Genomic DNA, 23016 nt, shown 5'->3' with positions numbered 1-23016 from the left:
AACTTTAGTTAGGATTGACAGATATTGATGAAACTTGGTGTGTAAGTTGCTTATGTGAAGAGCTAGCTTGGGATTGCTTTTGAGTGGGGAGGGGCTAAGGTCAAGGTCACTATAACTTAAAATAGAAAAATGGTCAAGGTCACTGTTACTGTCACTGTTACTGTTAATAGAAAAATGGTTTCTGCCCAATAACTTTAGTTAGCATTGACCGATATTGATGAAACTTGGTGTGTAGCTAGCTTCACAGTGTGTCTGCTTTTGTAGCTGCTGTAAGACAGCGACTGACTGTTCATATCTGATGGCACATCTTGTATGATTTCTGTAGCATCCATAGCGATTCTAGCAGAGCTGAAATCTTCAGATGATTTTGGCATGGGACCTTTGCATTTCAGCTGGCTTGGAATTCCTACTGCCTTTAAAACGCCATAATGTAATATTTCATGCAATACAGATATGTAGGCGTTGATAACGTTAGACACAGTTGCCCTGCTGGTATTGAACCGGACAGCTAAATCTAGGTCCTTACAATTCGACCTTAGTTTCATCAAAGCCATCAGAAGTTGATCCTGAATGCTAAAGCATGTGACTGTCCAACCAGCATGATAGTTGAGGGGCCATCCTCTGAACCATGCTCGCCAGCACTTGAAAAACATCTGTTGGGAATGATGTGTACAGCAGCACCTGCAAAACAGTGAAACAATACCGTCAGTTAATTCCATGCGACTGTTGTATATTATGTTACATAAATGATGTTGGGCATTCAGTAGACATATCAATATATGAAATCTGATTGTAATTTTTCATCCGACATCGTGTTAATCCGTGTATTACTATTTGTAAACCCCGTTTTGCACATGTTTCCGTAAAAGCCGAAAAAACACGTAAGGTTCCGATTTCAGTCTGTACTCTAATACTTTTTAACAGACAGAATTTTACGGAAATGTTCGAAAATTACAATTATTTTTCGGGGAAGTGGTTCCCGGCAATCGTGTTAATTTTAATATAATGACGAATATACCGAGCTGACTCTCTTTCCGCTCTGTTTAACATTGCCAATAACAAGAATGCCAATAACAAGAACTCTTACTTTCGTTTTTGCATACATGTTGTGTCTGAGTTTGACTTTGGGGTTGGAGCGTGACCAATATCCCCTGACGTGGGACTTTTTTACTGGCCATTTCGCGGGAACCTTAATTCCTTTGTATGCCTGGGCGTATTCGAGTATGCCCAGGTATGCCCTGACTGTATCTTTAATTTAAAGATGAATTAAAAGAGTAAGATCTAGCTTCTCCATGGGTAGACGAACCGGATATGAGCTTTTATGGGAGGCAAGGGAAGACAAAAATTATGTCTTAAGATCCGAAATATTGATTTTTTTACCTGATATTTAGCTTCTTTTTGTAATTTATAATAGTAGGACACATCTAACCAAGAAGATCTAAACCTGTTATAATGGGGAATTACAAAACTTATTTAAATAAGAGGCTTAAAATCAAGGTTTAGGCTGATGTTACTGAATACTGTTTGTAACATTGCGACAGGTAAAAATTTGGAGCGACAGGTAAATTTTCAGTGTATTGGTTCAACTTAACTAGCCTTATTCAAGTCATCGATCAGCCAACATATTCAAAAACATATATCAAAGCAAGACATAGGTACAAGGTATTTCGAAATCAGGCAAGTTGCTTCTGCAGTCTGCTTGCTTTGAATGACAGCTTCGCAAAACATATATGTTGACCTTGTCACAGTTGTCTGTGTCCAGTATTTATAGCATGCAACCATGCTATATGTGAGAACAGAATTAGAAGAGTGTTACTTTCCTGTGCGACATACCTTAGAGCGTCGACCTCATCTGACCCCGTCAGTTGTTAAGTTACATCGATTAAAGTGGAGAAATACTAATAACGAAATAGCTAAATATTGAGGTTTATGATTATAGTAAGCAAGTTAACTGCTATACGACTTTAAAATGTAAAACGTTTACATTGCGGGTTTAAATCAAAGCACTGAAAGTGCTGAGGGATGGTACTGCTGAATGTTGGCAGCATCAATGTAACAATTGGTAGTGTAAATATATGTAATAAGGATTTGAACCATACACAAATACAAATCTGTAACATCAATTGATGTTTTATGGCATTATTAAAAATCTGGAACGATAACTTTTTCACAAAGGCTAAAACAACAACTTAAATGTTCGTCTTAATAATAAATTAAAAACATGAAATATAGAAGTGCATACCTTTATGAATTTATTGGACAAATGATTTTCCAGAACAATTCAAAACATAACAGGCAAACACATAGACCACTGTGATAGACCAATGCCTCAACAACCACAGACCAGTTCAATTTGTAAAACAACATTAACAAATTCACACAAAGCATAATTTACAGTGTATATATATCAGAGTGATAAATAACGTAATTTATGCTACGTCGGAAGCAACAATTTGTTTAAAATGAAGACTTAAATCAAAGATAAATTTTATTTCACTACATCATTGTAAATAAAACAATGAACAGTCTATGCCGCTCAAGGAGCCCCTCCTTCGTTCCATTACTAAAGGCAGATAAGGCAATACATTTCATCAAACAATGACAAACCGGTTTCCAAAATAATGTTTTGACAGTGATCTAGCCTCTGTCAGAAGGCCATAATGTGAAAAGGTTTGTTGAAGCATTTTAAGAAACTAAAATCTCAATTGAACTCTGGTGTTTGTTTATTGATCTATATGAGATTGAAAATGAGTCAATTCACAACTGCTAGAAAAGAGCCAATCTTTAACAAACAATGAAAATGAGTCAATTCACAACTGCTAGAAAAGAGCCAATCTTTAACAAACAATCATACCAGAGTTTATTAGATTAATTGCAGTTGAATGGAAGGCTTACTTGAATATATGACAACAATGAAGTTATTATTAAAGAATTAATGACTGTTGACAGGTGAGGTGTGCTGAAGTTATTGACATAAAATTATTCATTTCTGGCAGTACACAATGAGTACCATTTGGATATCAGCCCTTGTCTGTTTAATTTCTGTGAATTGACAAAACAGAAAATCATGATTTCTAGTAGTTTTTACTTGAATATTCAGATGTTTAAGAAAAGGTAAGGCTTGGGGTCATGGTGGATGCAACACGAAAGCTATATCACAAGATTGATTTTATGAAACTTAAAAAATATTTTACCATAGCAATTGAGCAAATGCACAATTTATTTTTAACAAGAGGGCCCTGAAGGTCCTATATCGCTCGCCTGATCCAATTCGAGTGTGACATACACTTCATAAACATAAACATTCCGACATAGTTACATGGTGATCAAAGAGAGAATGTAACCTCTACAGTGTTTACAAAGTTTTTCAATGATTTGACCCTAGTGGCCTGGTTTTTGACCTCTGATAACCCAGTTTCAATCTCTACCTATAGATCATCAAGAATAACATTCTAACCAAGTTCCATGAACATATGGTCATAAATGTGGCCTCTAGAGTGTTAACTTGCTTTTCCTATTATTTGACCTGGTGACCTAGTTTTTGACTGCACATGACCAAGATTCGAACTTGGCCTAGAGCTAATCAATATAAACATTCTGACTTTACTGAACACACAGTCATATCGTGACCTCTATAGAGTGCTAATAAGCTTTTTCTATGATTTGACCTTATGACCTAGTTTTTGACTACACCTGACCCGGATTCAAACTTGACTGAGATTATTAATATAAACATTCTGACCAACTTTCATGAATATACAGTTACAAATGTGACCTCTACAGTGTTAAAAAGCTTTTCCTTAAATTTGACCTGGTGATCTTGTTTTGACCGCACGTGACCCAGATTCGAACTTGGCTTAGAGCTAATCAATATAAACATTCTGACTAAGTTTCATTAACATAAAGTCATGAATCTGACCTCTAGAGTGCTAACAAGCTTTTCCTATGATTTGACCTAATAACCTAGTTTTTGACCGCACATGATAAAGATTTAAACCTGTCTAAGAGATTATTAATATAAACATTCTGACCAACTTTCATGAAGAAACATTTATAAATGTGACCTCTAGATTGTTAACAAGCTCTTCCTTAAATTTTACCTGGTGACCTAGTTTTTGACTGCACATGACCAAGATTCGAACTTGGCCTAAAGCTAATCATATATACTTTCTGACTAAGTTTCATGAACATACTGTCATAAATGTGACCTCTAGAGTGCTTACAAGCTTTTCCTATGATTTGACCTGGTAACCTAGTTTTTGACCGCACATGACCCGGATTTAAACTTGACTAAGATTATTAATATAAACATTCTGACCAACTTCCATAAATATACAGTTATAAATGTGACCTCTGGAGTGTTAACCAGCTTTTCCTTCAATTTGACCTGGTGACCTAGTTTTTGACTGCACATGACCCAGATTCAAACTTGACCTAGAAATTATTAATATTAACATTCTGACCAAGTTTCCTGAAGATAGTCATACATGTGACCTTTACATTGTTAAAAAGCTTTTCATTTAATTTGACCTGGTGACTTATTTTTAACCCTAGATGACCCAATATCGATCTCGTCCAAGGTTTTATTGAAGGTAACATTCTGACCAAGTTTCATTAAGATTGTGCCCAAATCGTGACCTCTAGAGTGTAAACAGTCAAATTGTTGACGACGGACACAGGGCGATCACAATAGCTCACTTCGTGTACTGACTATCGGGTTCATAAATAATAATACCTGTTCTGACAGCAACCACATAACACATACATGTATCATTACATATGAGGCAAAGAATGGGTCGGAGGCTTGCAAAGAAATTTAGATACAGATTTTCCTGAATGAAAAGATACAGCTGACAATTATCAAATACTACGTGAAGAACTAGAAAGTATACCCATCATAATAATCTATTGAGTAACATTTATATTAGACAAGAGAACCATGAAATGAGATCAAAACTTAATCATTAGTGGTTTAGTTATGTGCAATCAATTAAATATACATGATACAATTGAAAGAACAATACAAGTTGATATACTTGCAGCGATTTGTACAAACAAATTTCAAAACACATATAGTAATAGTGAATATTTCCAGTTTTTAGAAATAATGTTATTGAAGTTAAATTTCATGTATTTTCAGGTTAAGAGGTTCTCTTTGTTGGTGAAAATCCTATTATTTCATATTGTAAACAAATGAAATGTTTTTTCGAAAGCAATTTCATTACTGAAGTGCCTTTGTAGTATGTTTTCTAAAACTTGACAAAAAATTATGTTGTGAGAAGCTGTTATATAAATGATATGCAGAGAATTGAAAGTTCAAAATGTCAACAGGCTTATTTTGATAATGTTAAGAACTAAACTGTTCACGACTAAATGTCCAAGCACACATTAAATATGTGTTTATGACTAAAGTTGGTCTCATTCCAAGCGGTTAAGTTCTATTTTGACGAAGCTGCTGTCAGATATCAGAACAGTCTGAACAGTTTTATTTAAGATGCAATTGAACACTCCCATCTGCTGTCAGTTGATCAAAATGTAGGAAGGGTAAGGAAGCAAAATCAGTTCCATGGAAACAGTCAGCCTTGTGACATAAGCCAAATGTAACTCCAGTCTGCAGTAGGTTGACGACCTTGATGCTCTCTTTGGTCTCTTTAACTCAGGTTTTATGCAAATGTTCACACATACTATTATTAGATTTTAATCTTGAACATTCCGTGTACATAGTAGTACAATTATTTTGATTTGTTAATTTAGTACTGCGCCATTTTAATGATATTTCATGTAAACAAATATATTTATTTTAGTTGAATGGAAATTTAAGGTATGACCTGGCAGGGGTGAACTGATGGCTATAGCAGATACAATATAGTAGCTCCATCAATGCAGAAAATATGTTTAGAATGATTTTGAGCTGGCTAAACAAATTTTTTAATTACCTGTATATTGTGTGTAAAAGGTGATGTGAATGAGTTGTGGGTGTTTGCAACGTCATCATTTATGCACGACATCTGTACGTCTCTAGTCCTCCCATTTCTCTGTCTACAGCATGAAGCATGATTGTCACATCCACATTGTATACCTTCTCATTATGTGCTGAGCTTCAACCTGCATATATAAAAGGAAATAAAAAATAACCTGCGTAATTTACATTTACTGTTCAGAAACGCAGTATATGCAAAACTAAAAAAGTTATGGCCTTGAAATTGACCTTGTTTTCGATTGGTCGGGCCCAGCGAAAATCCAATCGAAAACAAGGTCAACTTCAAGGCCATCAGCCAGGCGCTTGCAAACATAAATGGCCGATATTGACAGAAAGTAATTAGCGGAAAGTTGTTTTTACTGAGTTTGGATGATAAACACAAGAAAGGTTGGTTTTTATTGATGCATTTACCAAACTTTGTTTGTATATGTTAGGAACAGTCGATGAATAGTCGCTATATGCCACCGTAACATGCTCTTGACTCTGATCACACTGTTTTACATTGGGTTCTATAAACTTTTCCGACCTGGGAAAATCGCACTGACAGGAATGATTGTTTGCTCGATTCTTTTTTATTTCCGAAAGAAGTGTCAAGTATTGTATATCATTACAAAGGTTATGGATAGGGCTTTTCAAAAATGTACAGAATGTTTAGATTCCGACGGTGGTGAAAAAGAAACGGAGATCAAAATTGACTTACCTGATTTTGGGCACGTCCGGAGTGCCGGTCCTTTCTCTATTGATAGTATAAGTGACCAGGTTTTTGTCCGAAATTGTTGTCTTTTGTCAATTTTTGGTCATATAATGACTTAATATGTCATTTTTGACGAAACACTGAGTCAAATTCCTGTGGTCTGTGTCAGTCAACTTTCATTTTATTTTAAAGGTAAACAATGTGTTTTAATGCATTAAATGCTTGTTTTGTGCAAAATAAATTTTCACTTACATGGTTAAATATGAATTCAAACCTTTATGATCAATTTCAGCCATAAAATACTTCACTTAATACAATTTTAATACTTTTCAAACACACCTGTTTTTTGCACAAACCCGTTTAGACGTTCGGGATTGGAAGAATCCTGTATAATGCACCAGTCAATTGTAACCACGCCCCCCCCGGTCCGGGGATAGCCGGAGAAAAGGGCCGGGCAAGGTGGCCCCGCAGGGCCGGGTGACCGCGGTGGTTTTGTCTTAGCGCCAAATTTGACGGAGATTGGGCCGTATATATAGTCTCTGGGGTGCAGGGGCACTTGGCCAGGGTTTTAACATCATTTCGTCCCAGCAGGACTGGGATTGTACCCGGGGTTGGCTGGACCGAAAGTCAAAGTCCCCGCTATTCCCCGGACCTGGGGGGCCGTGGTTACAATTGACTGGTGCATAACACGTCTACTGGTCTATTATTTTAGACTAATGTACAAGTTAGCATATCTTACAAAGAAACCTGCAACAACAGCATATTAAAAATATCACAAACACTGATGTAAACATTTTTTAAACACAATTTCAATCAAAATCTACTTCAGACTGTAAACAAAATAGGATTTACTCAATAATAAATACATAGCACAATCTTGACCTGCTTTCTACACACGGCAAATTGCCTTTGTTATTGCAGTTAACGTATCTAAATCATGTTATACCGTCTGTAATGGTAATATAAACCGGTTGGCTACATATGTTTTACCAAACTAATGGGTTTATAATAAGCCAGCTCATATATTGATACTTACTTAAGACTAAAATACGACATCATCAGTCTGCTTTCTCAAACCGTTCACGAACATCATAACAACATGGCGGTACGAATACGATTATTACTGAACGAAAATCAAACGACGAACTTAAATTAATTTTGTACAAAAGTAACTTTCCATAAACTAAAGCTGAAAGATAGATTGAAGAATTATAATCATTTTATCAATTTTATACAATATGTATTCTTAATGACCGTGATAAAATAATGAATAGCAAACCTTTTTCGTTCTGAAATTTTGGGGTTAATTATTAAAGGTCATAAATGATCATGATCGAGGTGTGAAAAGAAGTACCATGTGCGTATTCATTAATCTTTTTTGAACATTGAATAAATATGTTACTCCCGAGTTTGAACAAAATTGAAACAGCAGTTGTATGACCAGTTTTCTATTCTGAATAAGATTTCGTCTTTAACTTTCATTACCGATACAATGCGTGTTCAGAATATCAGATATCTCGCTTCGCGTATAGAAAATATTTCTGAGTGATGTGACGGTGTATAATGCTGGGTATAGTTTACGCTTGCTGTTGTATTCAGCTTTGAATGCGAGAACCAATTGATGCACGCCTGTCGAAAAGTAGCATCAACTTTATTTTTGCCGTATATTCCTAATGGCACATCAAAATATCATCCGATCTCCTACAAATGGACTATATTAAATCATGCAGTTACTTTGTAGCTTTGTTTCAGGTTTTCGATCAAAACATATTCGTCGTTGTCTGTCAGAACATTTACTGTTATTGTTACGTAATTGGGTCTTATTCAGGGTAACTGGACCATTCGGCAACAAGGTAATTCGGCCTAGTCAATTCTGCACCAACACATTCGGCCCTTAATTTACTCGGCACCATCAAGCTTAGTCAATTCGGCACATAATTCAAATTATCTTTAACTCAACTTTTCTCACTTTCAGTCGTTATATAAAAAATATGCGGTTATATAAATTAAAAAAAAAAAAAACTTTTCACAAATGATTCGGTCATCCAATTTGGGTATCATATATCACTTATTCAGTAATAACAAATGTCCCAAGATTACTGCCATATGTACATCTGGTCCTCTTTGTCCACACAAACTATTTTGTTTTGTTTTTTTTCTATATCTTTTTTTTACCTTTAAATTATTTCAGCACTTCGGAGTTTTAACAACATCAAACGTATGCATTTGTTCATTTGAGGATATTTTGCTTCTTAATTTTTGAACTAAAATTTGTGTCAGTAAAACGCGTACGCTGTGGGCTTTGTACTAATTACAAGACACGTTCATTGTCAAAAATTAAAATCGATATTTAAAATCAATTCATAATAAAAAATAGTCATTTTCAAATACAATTGTGAGTAAACAATTGAATAAACATGAACGTTTGTAAAGATTGGGTCTTGAATTGATCTTCCCTAAAGGCGTAAATTTTTACGTGTAGCGATTCTCCAATAATTGACGCAATTTTGAAAAAATCCTGTCTCCAACATTACTAGAGCTATAAAATGTACAACTGAGCTTAAACACATCTAATTAAGAGTTAAATAAGTACTTTGAGATGTTTTTAGCTGCTTAGCCTAAATTTTGTAGTTGAAATACTCGACGATTATCTTTTAGATTTATCTGATAAACGATTATAACCACAAAAACCTGCTGTCGCTTGTCCCATTAAAGATATTTTTAAATAATAAAAACAAACTGTTTCAGTGTTTTCAGACGATTTTTCGTATAAAATCAATGAAGTACCCATATATGATTAGGAATTGCAGCAAAAGTTTTAGCAAGAGATCAATATTTTCCGCAAATCTTATCAAATAGGGTTGTCGCCGAAATGTGACTATGCTACCGTAACGATTTTAAACTGGAATACAACAATCTTAAAGTGTGTTATATTCTTTTAAATCCGTATCCAATATAATGTCCGAATACCATATTTGGACTAAAATTTATAAATAAAACTCCTACGGTAAAACAATTTAACACAAATGATTTTATTTTAGAAAATACGAATGTCGCATTTAAAATGCTATGCCTCCGTAACGGCCGTATGTACTCCAATGTACTTTATATAAATCAAATATAGATTGAAAAATACTGATTTGTATTTCTTGAAATGAAACAGAGTAAAATAAATGCTATCGGCATACAAAAGTGACCAGTGTGTCCCGCAGAAGCCTTATTTCACTATGTTTCCGTAACGACTATTTTCCGTAACGAATCGATTATCATAAATGCGGTACAGTATTTGGTTCAAATAACCGCGAGACTGTTTACCTCTTCACGGCCTCCGCTGAAACGTCATTATTATGTCTGCCAAAAAATTGTAAATCGACTTTTTGTGATAAAATACGGTAAATAAAGGTAAGTGAAAATCACTGTACTTTTTTGTATTATGTTAATGTTCAATATATTTTACTTGTATAAGCAGTTTTACTGGTGAATGCGATTGCAAACATTATTTGCAGAAAAGAAAAGGGTTGGAAGTCGTAAGTTGACGATTTTTATATAAAATTTTACCCGTTTCAAATATCCGTAACGGAACATAGGTTTATTGTGACATCATAAATTGATGTGATATATGCATTTTATCCATAAGTAGTTGACAATTTAAAATATATTATTGGTTTTAGACATGGAATAAATTTTAATGACAAAAGAGAGCACCGATAAACCAACAGCCACAACAAAAATGTTACGGAAGCATAGTATTTTACTAGGTTTTTGTCCACCGTAAAACTAATATTCAGAATGTTTATTAAACAGGTTCAAATGAGTTTTTCATGAGTAAGATGTATGAAAATGTTGTTCAATATGACCTGGAAATCTAACATGTTTTGCATTGTGCATTGTAAAGTTGCAGCTTTCCGTTACGGAACATAGCAAATTTGTTACGGAACATAGTACTAATAAATGCTCTGTTTAGAATGAATTTTTTAATTGTACAATCCCCAAATAAAATCGTAATGTTTTTTAAATTATTTAACAGTTTATTTATGATAATGATGACAATGATAATAGTTATAATGATCATTATATTGAAGTTAATAATGATGATGATGAATCATGATTTAAAAAGTTAATATGATTATTAATACTAAGTTTAAAAATTGCACTGGTTTTCTATTTCAGAAGGGCACTATCAAATGCCGAAAGACAACGAAAATGGAGACAAAGGCAGAGAGAGGAAAACTACGAATCATACTTAAGAAAAGAGAGAAGAAGAAAAGAGAAAAAGTATGTCCCATCTGATGAGTTATCTGCTGAAAAGAAAGAGCAACGGCGACAAAATTGTAGAGAGGACTACAAGAAACATAATATAAGAAAAAAGAAGAAAGCAAATAAGTCAAGTGAACACCAAAAGGTTTCTACTAGGACCTCTGAAAGTTTAAAGTTAAAAACTTTTTTGTGGAAATAAGGGATTAGGAGTAAAGAGAAGGTACACCAAACACTACGAAAGGCTTACAGGGATCTCGACGGACTAAGAGATAAACGTGAAAAGCTGAAAAAGCTGCAGAAACGAGTAGAAAGAGAACATCAACAAGAAAATCATCTACTTCTGGAGAGAGCATACATGCAACCCCAAGGTCAAAACCAGCTTTCATGCTTAAGAAAGCAGGCATAAATGTAAAAAAGAGAAGTGCTGTTCGTAAAAGGTTAATTTTTGGGAATGCAGTGATTGATGCAATCAGGGAAAGTGCTAGAAAGAAGAAAACAAAGAAAGACATTCATTTTCAAATATTGCATCAACAAGATCAGCGAAGAAACGATATGCAGGCTGATCAGGCTCCATGCTGGTCGTAAAGCCACTTATGGTTTTCTAATGGCACAGCTCATATATATATATATATCCCTGTTGTTGTTGTTGTTGTTGTTGTTGTTGTTAACAGTTACTTATGGTTTCTTAGATTATATGAAATTGTGACAATGATGCTTCAATGAAGCTTAAACGGCTAACCAAAAACATTATTTTTTTTGAATGCATTGTTCACACATTTGCAACATTTACAGTCACCTATGTTCCGTAACAGAATGTAATTATGTTCCGTAACAGAATGTAATTACTGTTGGTTAAACATTTGTGTAGCAACAGTTGTCTGGCAACGTTACATTAATTAAAAGTTATGCTTTAATTGTGTTCTGCTTCTATCAAAATATAAATTGACCACCTTCATGACAGTTCTTGTTTGTGGATTACATCTAAACAATGGCATTTTTTTTAAATCTTTGCTTATACAAGCTTTTTACATCCCGAATATACAAGTTTCAGAAAGAGATATGGTATATACTATTGTTATTAAAGTTAACCATTGGTCTTTATCTTCCCAATACCTATGAATCAAATCATTCAATCTAAAGTGTTAGTAAAATAGTATTTCCAAAGATAGTCCGATGATTAATATATGTTCCGTAACGACGCGTTTTAGTAGGTAACTTCATAAGGTTTTCGTAGACAAACGGAGTGAATGGTGTGGGTTAAATTTGTACACAGTTTGTCAGAGGTATTGAACTTTAATATCAAAGTAAAGAAATCGTTATATAAGAAAGTCAGAAAAAAATTAATTTTGCCCCAAATGTGTGCCAATTACGGGAGAACGAATTTATTTCGTAACGCCAAATGGATCCGAAATGAACGGGTATAAAGACATTAAACAATGTTTAATATTTTTCTCCACTTCGATATATCTTACATTGATTTGAATTTTGTTAGTAAATTAGAACAGATGTAAGCGAACATTTGGCATTTAAAAACCTAAGAGGTATACTGAAATGCTATTTCTTTTTTTCAAAATGAGGGCATTTTCTTCTTTTAAAACAAATTTATTGAATATATAAAACTTTAGTTGTACAAAAACATAAAATAAAGCCCTCGGGGCAATTATTCCTTCCACTTGGGCAATTATTAACCAAAAGCCATGGTCAACCATGTGTAGCCCTGTGGATATTTCAGCATTTAGTAAAAAGTGTTGTCTGCTCCAGTTCTCATATTTTGTGTTGACTGCTACCTTTCCCCCCTGATATTTGAGGTTTTTGTGAGAATAGCAATCTGCCAGGATTGCAGCTTTTGGCGCACTTTTAGAGCTTTATTATTTTAACTAGTTCCTGGAAGTATTTCCATGTTTGGTATGTATTAAATGAATTCAAGAGTGTTATTCTTTTAATTGCAATATGTTGTATTGGCTGTGCATTCTGTATTTTTGGAAGGTTTGGTAAATTCTGTTCTATCACAGTATTTCAAGATAGCAGCTCTTTTAAGTAACCCTTTGCATGTGTTTCACTGTGTTCATAATTGTTTACAGTAGTAACCACAGTGACCAGATTAACAGACACCATGGGTGAGAGAGAGACATGTATACAGTGAGAACACTCAGTTCCATAAACTTGTAAGTGTATCTGTAGTTGTTGATGTCATACATGTTTTATTGTTGTTGCCATTACTGTATTATCTTTGTAGGAAATGTTATTTATCTCATTAGTCGTTTGTTAATACGGGCCACTAAGCACATGATTATTGTATGAGATAAACCTTTTCTTTAACCTTTTGTAATAACTAAATGTGATGATGCATTTAACTGATTACTGTTCATATTATATTTCAGTGTGTTGCTTCGTGCTTCGTGCTTCGTGCTTCATGTTGATTCATGATTTATCTGTATAGAAACGAAGAGAGTAAACTATGGAAAACAGCTTTTGTTAGTTATACACACTAGGACATAAAACGAACCTCGACCGGCTTGGTCTTATACTCACTATAACTATATGACCTTAATAAAGGTCAGGGTAAAGGCCAGACCATTATAATGGCGCCCAACGTGATTTATTGTGAAAAGTGTGTTTTTCATATGGATTAGATAGAGTGAAATTTGTGTGGACTACAGATCAACTGCCACTGTTGTAAACATAACTATAGTTTTAAACCTGCAGATATCAGGATTTAACCAATACACAATTTGACAAACATGCCATGCATGGAATTTAAATTTGGATTTAAATGTTAATGGATCTATTGGACATTCGTTGAGATGCAACATACCGAGGAAGCCAGCACATTCCCAAGATTGACCCATGTGTACGTTAGAATTCGGATGGATATATGGAATGCCAAGGATGACATTCAGGGAAGCAGGGACCAAACCAGGATATACCGGAAATGATGAACATTTGTTGTGTGAAATGACATGTAGTGACACTTGTGTTTAGTGGCCATTGTGAGAGACTTGCTGTGTTTCTGGTTTTGGATTTTGTGAGTACCATATTTTGCCTAAAATGCTTAGAACTTGCAATTTAATTTCTATTTTGCATTTTAAATAAATAACAAATTGCAGATTCTGGTATTTTATATGATTTCTGTGAGATTTTGATTCTGTAAAGTAAGAGAGAGATTTCACTTGCATGAATAATAATCTGGTAAAGGTATTTAATTACTAATTAATCCCTTCCTCATAAGTGCATTTTAATATTTTAAATATTCACCACAAATGTTACTCATTTAAAGTGCTGCTTTTGAAAATATTGTGAAGACCTATTTGTTTACATTAATCAGCTGTTCCAATACATTGCCAGTACAACATATATTGATCTTGACCTAGTTTGAGACCTCTGAGTGCATACAGGTGTAAATTCCTAAATCAAGGTTATTGTGCAATATTCAAGGTTTAGGAGATTCATTTCCTTCTGCATTTATTTTGTACTTGATTACTTTTGTCATTTTTTGGATGTGTTCATTGAAATTAAGAGGTTAAAATTGGAACTATTTCTTTTACCTGTACGGGACTTGTTTAGATTGAATCATTGAAAATTACTACGCCATTCATACGGCATGTGACTAACATTCTTGTCATGTGATCAGGGATTCTATTTATTATCGTTGCTCTCATTGGTTGATTGTGGAGTTATCCCTCTGTGACATCATTGATATGTACCGTCATGTGACACTATCATGTGATATTCTTACACCGTAGTATAGTTAGATAAATACATGTAGTAAACTTTAGAAAAGTAGTACTTGACATTAGATAAATGTAGATTGATAGTATTTGTGTTTTATAGTTAATTAATCAAAGACTATTGTAGTATTTAGAAAGACACGTAGCAATTAGGTGCATAAGTGGCTGTTAAATTAGCCAAATTAATAAGACATTTATTTATTTGAACTTAGAAACATTTTTTTTTGTACTCAAATGATTTTATTTGAACTTAGAAATATTTTTTGGTACTATAATGATTTCATTCAAAATAAACATTGTTTTGAGTGAATTGTAGAAATTTATCATTGTATTTTAAATAAATTTAAAATACTTTGATGGTACAAATACACAAAGAAAACATGTACATGTACAATTATTAATATTATTATAAATAATAATATTCATAATATTTTATTTGCAAATACACAGTGACAGAAATAAATTTGACTTATATAATTTATTATTCTTTGCGAGGAAAGTGGTAAAATTAAATTGAATATTTAACCGGTTATAGATTTGTATGTAATGTGAAAGCTGCTTTTGATGGAAAGAGAAACAAGACAATCTAAAGACTAAATAGTTATGAGTTGTCATGATTTGGTTTGTTTGAATTAAAGGTACACCTTTAGTGTTGAAGTGAATGAAATTAAAGGGACAGTTTAGAATTTCAGGTGAATTAAAGGCACAGTATGAACACGTGTGTGAATTAGAGGGACAGTATTGATCATCCATGTTGAATTAAGTTAAAGGGACAGTATTGAACATTGTGTGAGTTAAAGGGACGGCATGACAGTTCGGGTTGAATTGAATTAAAGGGACATTACAAGTTGAAATGCTTGAATGAGTTGTCTGATATGTGCATTGGCATTCACCATTGTGTATTGAAAATATAATAAGAGAACACTTATAGTGAAGCAAAGTGGAGTTGAATAGATACCAACTTATGGATGGAATATATGAGTTTATGATACATTGTGATGGTGTGAAATTGGGAGTCATGATATTGTGAAAATAGATTATTGATTATTCAGACGCAGTGATTAAGGATTTTGAATCTACTCATTATCACCGGAGTTTGACTGATTGTGTGAAGTGAAACTATGGTGTACGTTAGGGACACTTATGAAGTGAATTGTGAATTTCATTTTGGAAACTGAGTTTATTTGAAGTGATTTGTGAAATGAGATCATAGTTGGTGCAGCAGTTGTGCCGTTTGGATTTATTAGTGTGAATTTTACATTTTTAATTTGTGTGTGTGGTGAAAGCATGGTCTTGTGTTGAAGACTTAGTGATGAGAAGTGGTACCTATTGTGATTTGAAATAATTGTATGGTGCTACATATGGAACATAATTCATTAAGTAGTGATTGATCAAGTGAATTATTTGATCTTTGGGTGATGAATTAAGTGCTAAACATGCAAATATTGTGATTATTTGTAGTGAAAAGTGACAAGTGAACACTTGCGTGTGAACATAGTTGAATTATGGAAGTGATTTGTGTGCTTAAAAGAACATTTTGACACTGGGACATTGTAACTTTAGTGTTAAACAGTGATAAGTGATACTTGTGATTAAGCTTTGTGAATGTTAGTGCATTAGTGAACTTAGTTCAGAATGGCAGAATTTGTTGATGAAGACAGCGATATGGAGTGGGAGCATGAGACCTACCTGTACCCGCCATTATCCACATTCAGCGGAAATGAGTCGGACAGTGATGTCAATTGGGATACATTTAAATTTGAAGTTGAGATGTTGGTGGAAAGTAATGCCTATAGTGAAAATGAGATACTTATGAGTATACGGAAATCATTGAAAGGCGAGGCATTTGATATAATGAGATTTCTGGGTGTGAATGCAACTGTTAAAGAAGTTTTGGTGAGGTTAGACAGTAACTATGGAAGTTTGGAAAGCCGAGTAGAGGTATTAAGAGATTTTTACTCATTGGATCAGGGTGCAGAAGAATCAGTGTCTAGGTTTTGCGCAAGAGCTGAGTATTTGTTTTATAAGGCAATAAAACTTGATGGTTTGAAACAAAGTGATACTGAAATTTTGAAAAGAACTGTGCATAAAGGTTTAAAAAGAGATATTAGGCATCTTTCATTCTACAAGCTGGACACTGTACAAGATTATGATACATTTGTTTTAGAGTTAAGACGTCTTGAGCTGGACTTAGAAAGAGATAAGAAAGTGGAAACGGAATCAAACATATATAGTAACTCGGCACAAGAAGTTGATAGTGAACCTGAAGTGAATGAATTAGTTAAAAATTTATATCATAGAATTGAAATTTTAGAAAAGGAGAGAGAAAGTGGCTATTCAGCAAATACTTACAGTTTTGGAAGAAATTATAGAAGATACAAACCCCATTATGATAGAAGAAGGCCACAGTTTTACCCAAGAAGGCCAACATATACTCATTCATTTGCGCCTGCCTGTTACCAATGCAATAAAAAGGGCCACATTGCAAAGGACTGCCCGATAATAGTGTCCAAGCCCATAGTAAATAATCTGAACAAGACGAAGAGGGATACTCAGCTAGTAGGAGACACGAATGAAACAGATGTAAAAGTAAATGGCATAACAGCTAAAGCACTTATTGACACTGGAAGCTGCGTGAGTGTTATGTCGAAGGCATTTTATGACAGTCATCTCAGCCACATTATAATTGAGCCAGTGAATGAGGTTTTGAACGTGGAATGTGCCAATGGTGAGAACTTGCCGTATGAGGGCTGCATTGAAGTGGAGTTAGATGCTGGACAAGGACTACAGTCAGCAGAGACACAGCCTTGTTTATTTCTTGTCAGTAAAAATACTCAGTACTCTGACAAAACTCCACTGATACTTGGAACTAACATCCTCAACATACTTCTGGAAGGATGCAAGTTAAATTTTGGCGAACAATTCTTACAAAAGGCCAAGCTTCATATGCCATGGTATTTATCCTTCAGATGTATAGTTATCAGAGAACGGGAGCTGAAACGAAGGAAGAATCGTATAGCTGTCATCAGATCTGTCAACCAGAGAGTTATATTGAAGCCAAATGAGAGCCTTGACATTGAGTGTTACACAGACAAGGAATTGGAATATCATAACACTACTGCTCTTATTCATGAAGCTGATGATACCTACCTGCCTGACTTTGTGGACATTACACCTGGAATAATATACTATGAATTTAAGAAGAATAAGCCAGTAACAGTAAACATTTCAAACCTCACCACCAACACCATATCCATCGCTCCAAGATCTATAATTTGTGAACTTCAACCAGTTACAATTGATAATGATGTGCTAAATCATATTGAGAACCAGTCAGTGAAGGACGTGTTAAAAGAAGTTCATATAGACGAGAACATGAAGCTTAATGCAGATCAGAAAAGACAGATTGATGAATTACTAGAGAAACACCGCGACATTTTTTCAACTGGAGACACTGACATTGGCGTGTGTGACATGATGAAACACCGCATAGATTTTCTCCCAGGGTTCGAAACACCATTAAAACAACGCCATAGACGTATACCACCAGATATGATCAACGAGGTTAGACTACACATAGAACAGCTTCTGGCTGCAGGCATTATACAGAAGTCAAGGTCGCCATGGGCTTCTAATGTAGTTCTTGTGCGGAAAAAGAATGGCAAGCTGCGTATGTGTGTTGACTATAGGCAACTGAACAACCGATCAGTCAAAGATGCTTACGCACTGCCACGCATCGAAGAAGTTTTTGACATCCTTCATGGCAGCCGGTTCTTTTCAACGATCGACATGAAGGCCGGCTATCATCAGGTCGAGATCGAAGAAGGTCACAAAGAACGCACAGCATTCACCGTAGGACCACTGGGCTTCTACGAATATATTAAAATGCCGTTTGGTATGTCAAACAGTCCAGCAACTTATCAGCGGCTGATGGAGGAGTGTCTTGGACCCCTGAACATGACCATCTGCGTGATATATCTGGATGACCTGATCATATTTTCTGATACTTACGAGGAACATCTGAAACGACTTGACATAGTGTTAACAAGGCTCAAGGAATGCGGGCTGAAGTTATCACCAGAAAAGTGTTTCTTTATTCAGGAGAAGGTACATTTTCTTGGCCACGTAGTCAGTGAAGAAGGCATTGAGACAGATCCCGCCAAGATACAGAAGGTGCGTGACTGGCCAGTACCCAATAATGCAGACGAACTTCGCTCGTTCCTTGCCTTCGCTGGGTATTACAGGCGGTTCGTGAAGGATTTCAGCAAGGTTGTACGACCACTATCCGATCTCCTTCCGGGCACTGCGACCAAAAAGTCTAAGCACAACAAAAGCAGGAAACCTGAAAAGAATGGCAATGGACTTTAACAGAACAGGAAGTATTTGAACACCTGAAAGAAATACTTACCCATCCACCGATCCTTGCATACCCTGATTTCACCAAACCCTTTGAAGTACACACTGATGCTTCGTTCAAAGGACTAGGAGCAGTATTGTGTCAAGAACAGGACAAACAGAAAAGAGTCATAGCCTATGCAAGTAGATCTTTAACGAAATCAGAGAAGAACTATCCGGCTCACAAATTGGAATTTTTGGCACTAAAATGGGCACTTACTGAAAAATTCTCCGATTACCTGAAAATAAAACCCTTTACAGTACTTACAGATAACAATCCTCTTACTTATATACTTACCTCTGCGAAACTTGATGCTACTGGACAGCGATGGGCATCTGCACTTGCACAATACAATTTCGAATCACATATAGAGCTGGACTGAAAAATGCTGACGCCGACGGCATGAGTCGATATCCCAATGTAGAAGAAGAGTCAGAAGAAGGGAGAAGGGTAAAGATTGAGGACAGCACGGTCAAGGCGATATGTGGAATTATTGCACCACCATATTTTGAGACATTGCCATCAATGAATATCAGTATAGTTGATGCTACCGAGATGCCAGGACAGATGATGGCCCAGAAAGAACTAAGGGAAGTAAGACGGAAACAGCGAGAAGACCCGTTGATAGAAAGATGGCGAAGAGCAGTTATAGATCAGACTTTACCCCGATACAACCACGGACGAGACGATATCACCATGAAAAGACATTTCAAGAATTTCAAAATGAAGAGAGGAGTACTGTATAAGCAGATGAATGAAAATGAAAAGATCATAGAACAACTTGTGTTACCTGAAGTATATAGAAAGGAAGTTTTAATGGGACTGCACAATGATGTTGGTCATCCGGGACGTGAACGGACACTTTCCCTACTCCGGGAAAGATATTACTGGCCTGGTATGACATCAGATGTTGACAAGTGGGTCTCTAGATGTGATAGGTGCTTACGGAGAAGACGCCAACCAACACCAGGGCACCACTAGTCTCCATATGTTCTACATACCCTTTGGAGCTAGTCTGTATGGACTTTTTGACCCTGGAGCCGTCTAAGGGTGGAATTGCAAACATTTTGGTTGTTACAGATCATTTCACGAAGTTTGCACAGGCTATTCCACTGAAGAATCAGACTGCGAAGACCACAGCGGAAGCCTTTTACAACAACTTTGTCTTGCACTATGGCATTCCGACTGTTCTACACTCTGATCAAGGGGCTAACTTCGAGTCCGAAATCGTCCAAGAGCTCTGTAGGATTACAAACATGCAGAAAAGTAGGACTACCCCGTACCATCCGATGGGCAACGGTCAAACCGAACGGATGAATAGGACACTACTGAGTATGTTAGGGACGCTAGAACCAGGTCAGAAACATGACTGGAAGAAGTTTGTTGCACCTCTTGTGTATGCCTACAACTGCACACCACACGAGACAACTGGTATAGCGCCCTTTGAGTTGATGTTCGGTAGAAAGCCAAAATTGCCTATAGACGCAGTCTTTGAGATTGATACCGGTGACACTCCGAAGAAGCTGAGTACTAGAGAATATCTGGATGATATGAAGGAAAGAATTATGAAGACCAACGAGATAGTCCAGAAACACACCGAGAAGGCTCAAAGTAAACAAAAGAAGTATTACGACAGAAAGGCCAGAGCAGCTGAGATACAAGTAGGGGATAGAGTTCTGGTAAAGATACTTGCCTTTGAAGGAAAACACAAGATTCAGGACAGATTTGAGGAAGACATCTATGAGGTTATAGAACAACCAAGAGTAGATATACCCGTATTTAAAGTGAAAAATGAAAGTCAAACAGAGTGAAGACGCTGCACAGAAACCATTTAGTCCCTGTGAACTACAAGGAAGAGATAGATGAAGATGTGACAGTAGAGAAAGTGCCTGAGAGACATCAGCTCATAAAGAGGATGGTGTACAGGCGGAAAGACCATCAGATGATAAGAGAGATGAAGAAGTAGCGAAAGGTGAAGAAAAAGGTGTCGACACAAATGAGGATTCAGAAACAGATGACGAGTCAGGTTATTTTTTTGTAGTAACTACATCTAATGGTGGGGACGCCCATTTACCTGTGACAACTGGAAGAGTTGATGGAACTATTGAAGTAGTAGAAGATGATAGAAGAAACAGAAATAGCGCTACAGTGGAACATAGAGATGTTATTGAGATCAGGCCTGATGTGGACGAGAGTGGCAGAAATCCACCTCTGATGGACGTTGAAATAGTACAAGATGGTCAAGGACAGAATACTGGGTATGAACGGCAAGATAGACAGGAAGACCGAATCGTAGAACAAAGTGATGATGAACCTAAAGAACCTGAAGTGGAGACAAATGAAAACTTAGCACAGGCGACAAGAGAAGCAAATCTGAGAGAAGAAACTCATCAGAAATTGGTCGAGAATGGAGAAAGCGGACAGAAAAGTAGAGAGAGAGTGAAAGAAAGTAATAGAGATGAACAAGCAGATAGGCATAGAGATCAAACAGTAGATGCTCAACCTACTGAAACTGAAGAGGATATGGAAGAAGGTCTGAGAAGATCAACAAGACAAAGGAGAATGCCTGCTAGATATGACGCATATCAGTTAAACCAGATGGTACCAAGACCACATGATTCGAGAATAGTAGCTCTGACGATGTTGGTCGAGTCAGGAATATTGATGGATATGGATACTATGATAGCACAGAAGTTAGTAGATTCTGTTTGGAAGTGAAATACAATTATGAAAAATGAAATTTGTTTTACTGTATTTTATTGAATTTTAAATAAATTGAATAAAACGCCATGAATTTTCATATGCTCGAGACAAGCGCGGACGCTTATTTTCAAGAGAGGGAGAGAAGCGGCAGTTACAGATTTTTAAAGTCTTAAATATGAAATTAACAGTAAGTAGTATATTTGAAATGCTGAAATTTGATTTTGTGTGTGCAAATTTTGAATTTGTTTGACATATATTCGTGTGATTATAAGATCATATTGTTTGAATAAAACAGATTAGTTTTAAGAGAAGTAGTACAGTGGTATACTACAGTAGTTATAGGCTAGTTCTGATTTCAATTTTGTTGGAAGTTGTGTAGAAGAATGACGAGACGTCATTTCTTAGGGCAGGGGTGTATGTAGCCCTGTGGATATTTCAGCATTTAGTAAAAAGTGTTGTCTGCTCCAGTTCTCATATTTTGTGTTGACTGCTACCTTTCCCCCTGATATTTGAGGTTTTTGTGAGAATAGCAATCTGCCAGGATTGCAGCTTTTGGCGCACTTTTAGAGCTTTATTATTTTAACTAGTTCCTGGAAGTATTTCCATGTTTGGTATGTATTAAATGAATTCAAGAGTGTTATTCTTTTAATTGCAATATGTTGTATTGGCTGTGCATTCTGTATTTTTGGAAGGTTTGGTAAATTCTGTTCTATCACAGTATTTCAAGATAGCAGCTCTTTTAAGTAACCCTTTGCATGTGTTTCACTGTGTTCATAATTGTTTACAGTAGTAACCACAGTGACCAGATTAACAGACACCATGGGTGAGAGATGAGAGACATGTATACAGTGAGAACACTCAGTTCCATAAACTTGTAAGTGTATCTGTAGTTGTTGATGTCATACATGTTTTATTGTTGTTGCCATTACTGTATTATCTTTGTAGGAAATGTTATTTATCTTATTAGTCGTTTGTTAATACGGGCCACTAAGCACATGATTATTGTATGAGATAAACCTTTTCTTTAACCTTTTGTAATAACTAAATGTGATGATGCATTTAACTGATTACTGTTCATATTATATTTCAGTGTGTTGCTTCGTACTTCGTGCTTCGTGCTTCATGTTGATTCATGATTTATCTGTATAGAAACGAAGAGAGTAAACTATGGAAAACAGCTTTTGTTAGTTATACACACTAGGACATAAAACGAACCTCGACCGGCTTGGTCTTATACTCACTATAACTATATGACCTT

The 23016-nt window shown here is 35.6% G+C and overlaps 1 protein-coding gene and 1 long non-coding RNA gene across 2 annotated transcripts in view; one reads left to right on the top strand and one right to left on the bottom strand.

Moving 5' to 3' along the window:
• LOC128216883 (uncharacterized) overlaps positions 1-22935 on the top strand; it is a 33934-nt gene extending 10999 nt beyond the window's left edge. Inside the window, exons 3-6 of the long non-coding RNA XR_008258153.1 lie at positions 13013-13096; positions 13313-13956; positions 22546-22632; positions 22849-22935. This is a non-coding gene — a long non-coding RNA (uncharacterized LOC128216883). The remainder of the gene's footprint in view (positions 1-13012; positions 13097-13312; positions 13957-22545; positions 22633-22848) is intronic.
• Positions 1-23016, bottom strand: part of LOC128216879 (histone deacetylase 11-like) — a 63277-nt gene that overhangs the window by 34064 nt on the left and 6197 nt on the right. The window lies entirely within an intron of this gene.

This window comes from Mya arenaria, chromosome 14, assembly GCF_026914265.1.
Source record: "Mya arenaria isolate MELC-2E11 chromosome 14, ASM2691426v1".
NCBI lineage: Eukaryota > Metazoa > Mollusca > Bivalvia > Myida > Myidae > Mya > Mya arenaria.
Note: the sequence above shows the minus strand (reverse complement) of the source record. Positions and strands in the feature narration are given on the sequence as shown.